This window comes from Culex pipiens, chromosome 2 (assembly GCF_016801865.2).
Source record: "Culex pipiens pallens isolate TS chromosome 2, TS_CPP_V2, whole genome shotgun sequence".
Lineage (NCBI taxonomy): Eukaryota > Metazoa > Arthropoda > Insecta > Diptera > Culicidae > Culex > Culex pipiens.
In genome coordinates, this window is record NC_068938.1 from 38,828,875 (window position 1) to 38,836,771 (window position 7,897).

The 7,897-nt window shown below is 35.3% G+C and overlaps 1 long non-coding RNA gene across 1 annotated transcript; it reads left to right on the forward strand.

Annotated features, from left to right (window-relative positions):
* Positions 1-3,626: 3,626 nt before the first annotated feature.
* Positions 3,627-4,488, forward strand: LOC120427352 (uncharacterized). The gene is made up of 3 exons (XR_005606858.2): positions 3,627-3,829; positions 3,897-4,182; positions 4,243-4,488. It is a non-coding gene; the product is annotated as an uncharacterized LOC120427352 (long non-coding RNA).
* Positions 4,489-7,897: the final 3,409 nt, after the last annotated feature.

Sequence of the window (7,897 nt, forward strand, 5' to 3'; positions counted from 1 at the left end):
TGCCCCTAGCTCACATGCGTTGACTTCTGTGGACCATGGATTGCAACAACACAGCTCCAACAGGCTCCAGCCATTACGAATTGCAGCACGTTCCTGGCGCGTAAGGTCCTTGTCGTCCTGCCGCCCATGTGAATGGGGCCATTTTCTGGTGTTTAGCTGGTGGTGCAGCCGGGGAAAGATTAGAATGATTGCACCAAATGACTGCATAAATGTCAGCTGCTGGACACAAGGACTCGAAAGTCTCGTTGGACCTTCGCCAGTGCCCTCCCTCCCTTCGTGTAAATGTGAAAAAGTCGTCACCATGTCTTGTAGTTTATTTCAATCGAGACTTTCTCCTCCCCCTCCAGCTTCAGGTTTGTCGTCTAGTGCATGTGCAACGTGTTGCTTCGAGCAGAGCGAACCGAAGAGAGAGAGGGTGCACTTTACTTGGCATGTTATGGAGGAAAAATGAAGTGCTGACTGTACCAGCAAGCAGGGCTGCGGAGTCGGGTCATATTTCAAACGACTCCGACTCCACCTCCGACTCCGGCTTTCTCAGATAAGCCAACTCCGACTCCGACTCCGGCTCCGGCTTTCAACAAATGGTTGGCTCCGACTCCGACTCCGACTCCGGCCTACCAACTCTAGCCGACTCCGACTCCGACTCCGACTCCAGCTTCCAACAAATGGTTGGCTCCGACTCCGACTCCGACTCCACATATTTTCAAATGTTTCAAAAGATATGTAATTAATACCAGTTTGTAAAACATTGATATAGGATTATTTAAATACTCGCTAAGCGTCATGTTTTTCTCAAGAAAAATAAGTTCGAATCACAAAATGGAAAAAAAGTTTCTAGGTTACAAGTTTTATACGTTATGGAAACAGAAATAAAAAAAATCTTCGGTTTAAGAGGCATTTTGAGAAAAACAGTTTTGTTAGTAAATTTAGATTTATTTGCTTAACCTCAAATTTTCAAATATTTTATTCAAGGCTAATAAATTTAAATATATTAAATTGTCATTTTTGAATGAATAATTAAAAGATCCTGGCCTTAATAATCTATTGAATATAAAAATTCAATTTGCTCACTTTCAGGCTGACATTTATAAGAAGCACAGTGACAGGCACCTTGTTTTTTTAATGACAATTTTAAACGAAACCTTTTTTTTTTTGTTTTTTTTTAAGACGTACATGGACATCACGCCATGGCTGAAGGAGATTATTATTGCAAATCAATGCATCTAAACAATTTCTTCGTGGAAAGGACGCTTGAGAGGTCCTTTTCAAATATCTGTGACAAGGAACATATTTTACCCTGGACATTTTTAATTTATTTTAATTTTAAAATTCAATATACATTAAAAAGGAGGCGCACGATACTTCGTGAATCTTCACCTAAAACGAAACTTCTTGAATGATCTTGCGCCTCTAACAAAATAAATGAAAAAACTTAAAGTATAATAAAAAACAAATGTCCACAAGTTAAATATTTACTAGGTCACAAGTATTTCATTTTTTTAAGGTACATTGATTTGCAATGATAATAACCTTCCGTTATATTGGCGTGGGACATGCAGTATGAAAAAATTCTTACCGATTGATAATATTTTGATTTTGTTTTTTTTATAATTTTTGAAAAATAAATTAAATAAATATATTTTGTTCTATACATTTTTTAATTAGTTCATTTTTGTACTGAAATCTTGAGATTTATTCAACGATAACTTGCAACGATATCAAAATAGTTTACCTAAAATCAACATCAACATTCAATGATTATTTCAAAATTCGTTGCAGCTTCTTTTGATATTTTTTGTTAGTTTCAATTATTTTAAATGCAACTCTTTGATTTTCTTGTACTCAGTTATAAACAAAATGCGCATGTTGAGTTCCAAGTAAGACATTGTTATTATCGTTGATTATTTGTTACTGTCAGTGACTCTTTTTCGATTTCCAAAAACAGTGATTACTATTTTTAATCTTTTTATGTTCCTCGTAATTTTTTTCCTAAAAAATGCTTTAACTTAAAACCTTCAAGACATTCGCTATCGGGGTAAAAGATGATTGTTTGTGAACTTTTTTCAGAAAGACTGGATGAAATTTGGTCAAATTTGAATTGAAAGGGCATATAAATATAGGCAAAAGGAAGAAGTCAAGAATAAATTAGATATGTGTGACTACATAACCAACATTTTTTATTATTTTTTAAATTATGATACTACATACTTGGGTAAGAGGTTACCATTTAGTGATTATAGTGAAATAACACAATTAGAGCTTTCCAATCACAATAAAAAGTTTCAAAAACATAATGGCATCTGATAAATCTAAAAAAAAATTAAAAAATGGTGACGCAGTGCTTGCGACGTAAAAAATAATTAAAAATATAAGAAGTTTTGTAAATTATGCTGTTATATACGAAATAATGAACAATAGAAAAACATATTTTTTGTTGAATTTAAGATAACTCCGACTCCGACTCCGACTCCGGGTTATCAGAAATCTTCGGCTCCGACTCCGACTCCGACTCCAGCTCCTAAAATTTACCCGACTCCGGCTCCGACTCCGACTCCAGCTGTTCGAGTTTTGACGACTCCGACTCCGACTCCGACTCCAGGTCCCCAAAAAGACCCGACTCCACCGACTCCGGCTCCGACTCCGACTCCGACTCCACAGCCCTGCCAGCAAGGACCAGCCAAAGGACTACCAGGCAGAAGCAGTCAGTCTGGGAATTTCAACATTATGAACACATCCCAGAGCTGCACATCTTTCTGTCGGGGCTGTGAAGAAGTCGTCGTTTTTGCAGCAGGCATATCATGAAGGATCAAGAGGGAAAGGACATGACGCTGGTGACGACGACGATGTCGGAAAAATCAAGAGACGATTAATAATTTATGAAAGAGAGACAGATACATGCAATGGAGGGGTGAGAATGACTGAAATGAGGTTGGGTGAGGGTGGGGATAGATTGCACATTTACACAGTTTAGATCTGTTGCTGCGAGTAATGGAATGGATTCATTTGAGATGAGGGGTGTGTGATTGAGTGGAACAAACGTCTGGAGTAAACTGTGAACAATCTTGTTTGGAATTGAATATTGAGGACCCGGGAGACTAAGAAGGGTATGAAGAAAAATGTTTTATTGCTGCAGTTTGAATGAAGAATGAGTTTCAAGACAATCAATACTTTTTGCTTTAGTATTCTTGCCATTATTTGTTGTATTGAACGTTATCAGTTTGGAAAAAGCTCACACTTGCTTCAATGACTCAGACGTGAAATTTATATACCTATAGATGGAACAACACTTGAAAATTTGAGAAGTTTATAGAGCAAAAAGGAAAATTAAAATCAACATTTAAAGTCGATTTTTTAATATGTCCTTGTTCAAAGAATGGAACAATCTTTAAAAATGAGTAGTTTACTTAGCTTACACACTAAAAAATAATGAAAATTACGTCCAACGTAATTGCATAACTAATGTAAAACAGAAGCATGTAAACAAAAATCTAACGTAAAATTATGTGTTCTCAATCGTAAACTGATAAATATCTTGTTCGACAAATAAAACTCAAAATTACATCTGCGAAGATATAAAATTCCATCTTGTTTGATGCACATAACTGGAGCGTGTTCTTTGACGTAATTTTGCGGCAAATCAGACTCAATTTTAAGTGTATTTACGTTTTTCGCTTGACCGTGCACTGTCTAGTGAGAAGGCGGCCATGTTTGAATCCACAAAGAAAGATGCGTTTGAACGAAAAGGTTTAGTTTCGCGAAACTTGTCCAGAAAAGTAGAAATCTTTTGCCAAATATTGGTAGAGCATTGAAAAGTACCTACTACATAAAGGTAAGTTTAATATTTTTTCGCTTGAATTCAAAATAGCATGTCGTTTATTTGACTGTTTTATTTATAGATGTTGGAGCTTTCATTATCAAGATTATTCTGCCACCCGATCCTGGACCGCAACTCTAGGTTCCTGCAGGCCATGGCTATGGCCATTCCTGTTCTCATTTCGGAAAGACAACGGAGTTCTTGGCCCCATAGAAGGGGATTTTGACAAAGTTCCAGAGCAACGTTCCGGTGACCAGAGGCAGATTCTCCCCGTCTTTTCCGGAATACCTCGTTGTGGAATCGATTCCTGCTTTATTTTTAACAAGCAAGCTTCTCGCCTGGCCCCAGCCGAAACAGTTTCAAACAAGGTAAGCTGGGCTGGTACGGTAATCAGAACTGTTAGCTAAATATTGTTACAAATTTTCTAGGTTAGGTTGATTCGATTGTCGTCAACTGACCAGATCCGGAGTGAAGATTGTCCACACAGATCTTCTAGTGGAAGGGGAACGGATTCGTGCCCCGTGACAGTTTCGAGCAGTTTGAGGCCGCCAGCTGATGAACGGGTCGGAGGACGGGCCGGAACATGGACGGATTAATTTGGCGAAAATAGTGCTTTTGAATGAATCAGAAAAAGTGATGTATGTTATTGTCAGTTCTAGTGCATGTTTTATGAAAACGATAGCGTAATATGTTATGAGCATGAAATAAAGAAATATTTATGTGAAAACTTTTCTATTTTTAATTTCTAACCTAAAAATCCCAGTTTTTTTTTCATCCAGCAGCAGCACGGGTAAAATTACATCGTCTCATATTCAGTTAAGGTAAAATTCAATGAATGAACGAATTGGTCGATTGGATCATGTAATTTTCAAATTTGACGTAATATTCAGACAAATTTGACGCTCCAGTTATGTGCATCAAATTAACTTAAAATTACGCGTTTATTTTTTAATGTGTAGTGCAATTGAAATAGTAGTTTATGCAACAAGTTGCAAAAAGAGGATTTTTTCAGCACGAGTCGTACATTTATCCAACGAGGTTCACCGAGTTGGATAAATACGACGAGTGCTGAAAAAATCAAGTTTTGCAACGAGTTCCATACAACATTTTTTTGCAATTTCGAAAAACACCCATTGAGTGAAATTTTAAGTCGAATTTTCATGTATTTTGTCAATAAATCGTTTAAATCAAAAAAAATGTTGAAAAGTGTTACTTTTCGAAACAAGTGAAATAGTTTTAAATCATTTTTTTTCAATTCAATTCAATTCGGTTTTATTTGTGAATAATCAAATTACAATTTGTACATATTATGAACCTAACAGAGTTTTTGTGTTCATTTCAGCTGTGTGTTACGTCTTAAATCGGTTTAGAGCAATTATTACTGTTAATTAAATGCACAAACAAGAGTAAGAAAAAGTTTTCAAAAAACTTACGCAATTGCTAATGATAGGGGATAGGAATAGAAAAAGCTTACAACTAGATCACAGCAAAATTTAAGTTTCAAATCATTTCAGTGCTGAAAAGCAGAACTTTTGAGCATTTATTTTGAAAAGTGTTGCTATTCGATTCTGTTATTTTTGGTACAGAAAAGTAGGCTATTTCATCGTTCAAGAATGACAGGAAAAGTTTCACGACGGAATTGCAAAAAAGTATATTTCCTTTAATGTCGAACCTAGATTTCATTTCCATCAAAAGCGGTAGAATACCTTTTAAATTCTAGAAAATTTTAAAATTGTTTCTTAGGCTGGAACAAATTTTATTAAAAGTTTTTGTCAAGCCCCTTCAAAGTTGGCCCGAAAAATCAGGTGGCAAAAAATATTTTTTTCGAAATTGCAATGGAAATTTAAGTGCAATCAGCTGAAATTGATTTAAAATGCATTCCCCTGTGTTTAAAATCTTTTTTAGCATGATTGGGTTGAATTAAACATCTTTTGAATTTGTGAATGCTTTCGATGTTTAGTATCGCAAAAAGTTTTTTTTTCGCTATTTTTTTTTTTGTTTTCATCAAATCTTACTTTTTTTGAAAACTAATGATTACAAAACAACTGAATTAGTGTAAAATGCATTTTAAGACACTTTTTGCATTTAAGTGTTGAGACTATGGTTTGTTATTAAAAAATTTATATATTTTTTTTTTTTGGTTCCCCTCTCGACCCCGGCCAGAGCCGAGGGACAAAAACTTTGAAAAATATTTGCATCGGCCTTATGACGGTTTGCTTGAAGAGCATCAAGAATTATTCTCAAGCAAAAATCACTTTAATGTTAACTTATTTTATTTGGTTAATCAAAATGCGATATCAATTATCGATTCGCTTCTGTTTAACAGATTTGTACCAAATAATATCAAATAATAAGATACTGGTGGTATGACAGCCGAACTCGATTCTCTGATTTGAAAAAAATGAGCAAATATTTGAAATTAAATGATTTGCATTATTGCAATGATTAAACGTCCATCATATTAATGCAAAAACTACATAAAAATAATGCTAATATTTTTGTAAATCAATTTGTTTATTGAAGTACTGTCATCATATTGTCGCACCCGTCTTTTTGATGTTCCTTTAATAAAAAACGCATTAAATGGCCTTCAATAAACAAAAAATAAAATGTTCTAGAAATGTTTAAATGCATTTTGTTCAAATTTCGAATTTATAAATGAATACCTGCTGAAATTTCAGCGTAGTTAGACTGCCTAAAATTCATTTTAGTAATATTTAGAAATTGACGAATGTACTGATCTAATGTAAACAGAAACATATGATAATTGCTAGGTAAATACTGAAAATAGAGTAGTAATTTTAAAGGAAAAGTTTTTTCGTAAGCAAGTCAAAATTGCAAGTTCTTAAATTAATAAATGATAAACTGGCAAATATCAAATAGTAAGGCTATACTGTTTATGACTTTTAGCTTAAAATGTTCTGTCTCAAAATATGTTTTGTAAAAAGGAAACTGTTTATCAAAATGTAAGTGGAAGGTTAAGTTTATTTTTCTAAAATAGCACTGTACCTTCTTCTTTGCCGGGTCCGGTGGCGCAGTGGTTAGCGTGGTAGCCTCTCACCCCAGTATGGCCTGGGTTCAATCCCAGACGGACCCGGTGGCATTTTTCGAGACGAGATTTGCCTGATCACGCCTTCTATCGGATGGGGAAGTAAAACGTCGGTCCATTAGCGTAAAAGAGGTTTTGATTGACTAACCACACATAACCATCGGACGCCTAGAAATGAGTAGAAACTTGCAACAGAGCCCACAAAAGACCCGGGGGTCGTTAAAGTGGATTGCTTTGCTTCTTCTTTGAAAGTAAAAAAAAATCATAATTTCACTTTTTTGGGTTTTAAAAAAATAGCTTCAACAAATTAATGAAGTCGAAAACATTAGATGCAAAATAATCTGAGAGATATCTACAGTTTTTTTTAAGGTTATGAGCTACGGAAATTCCTATGTTTATAGGAACTTTTCAATCAAAATCTAGATATCTGAAATACAAGTTCCAGTTTATCGTTTAAATTGAATGTTTTTAACTTTATCCTCCATAAATACCACCTTCAAAACTCCACTCCCATTAATTAGGAGCCGCGGCTCATTTGCGTTTGCACTTGTGCTTTCAGCTCAAATTCCTTTCATAAATAATCATTTGTGTGTGTGTGCCTACGTGCCACTTGGCATTCATCTTCGCGGCAAACAATAAAAAACAAAAAGGCTTTCACTTACACAACCCTCCTTATTGCCTTATTTCAAAAGAAGCGCTGCTCTCATTTCTCATTGCTCAGTTTCGCGCGCCAAAAGACTAAAATCTCACTCTGCGTTTGATTCAATATTTCAACATTTCAGTAACAGCAGAATGCCTATTCAAACAAGAACTTGGTCGTTTGTTTTATATTTATTCACGTGCACACACACACGCACATACACACAATACACACCTTCCGGCAGCAAACCCTTAATCCCAGTCAATCCTATTTTCCTCATTTATTATCACCTCTTCCCTCGCGAAAAGTTGGTGCAAAAGTGAATGTCTGTCTGCAATGTTTTTCCAAGTGTTTGAGGGTGGTGGAAGGAGATGAAAATTAGTCCCCCCAGCAT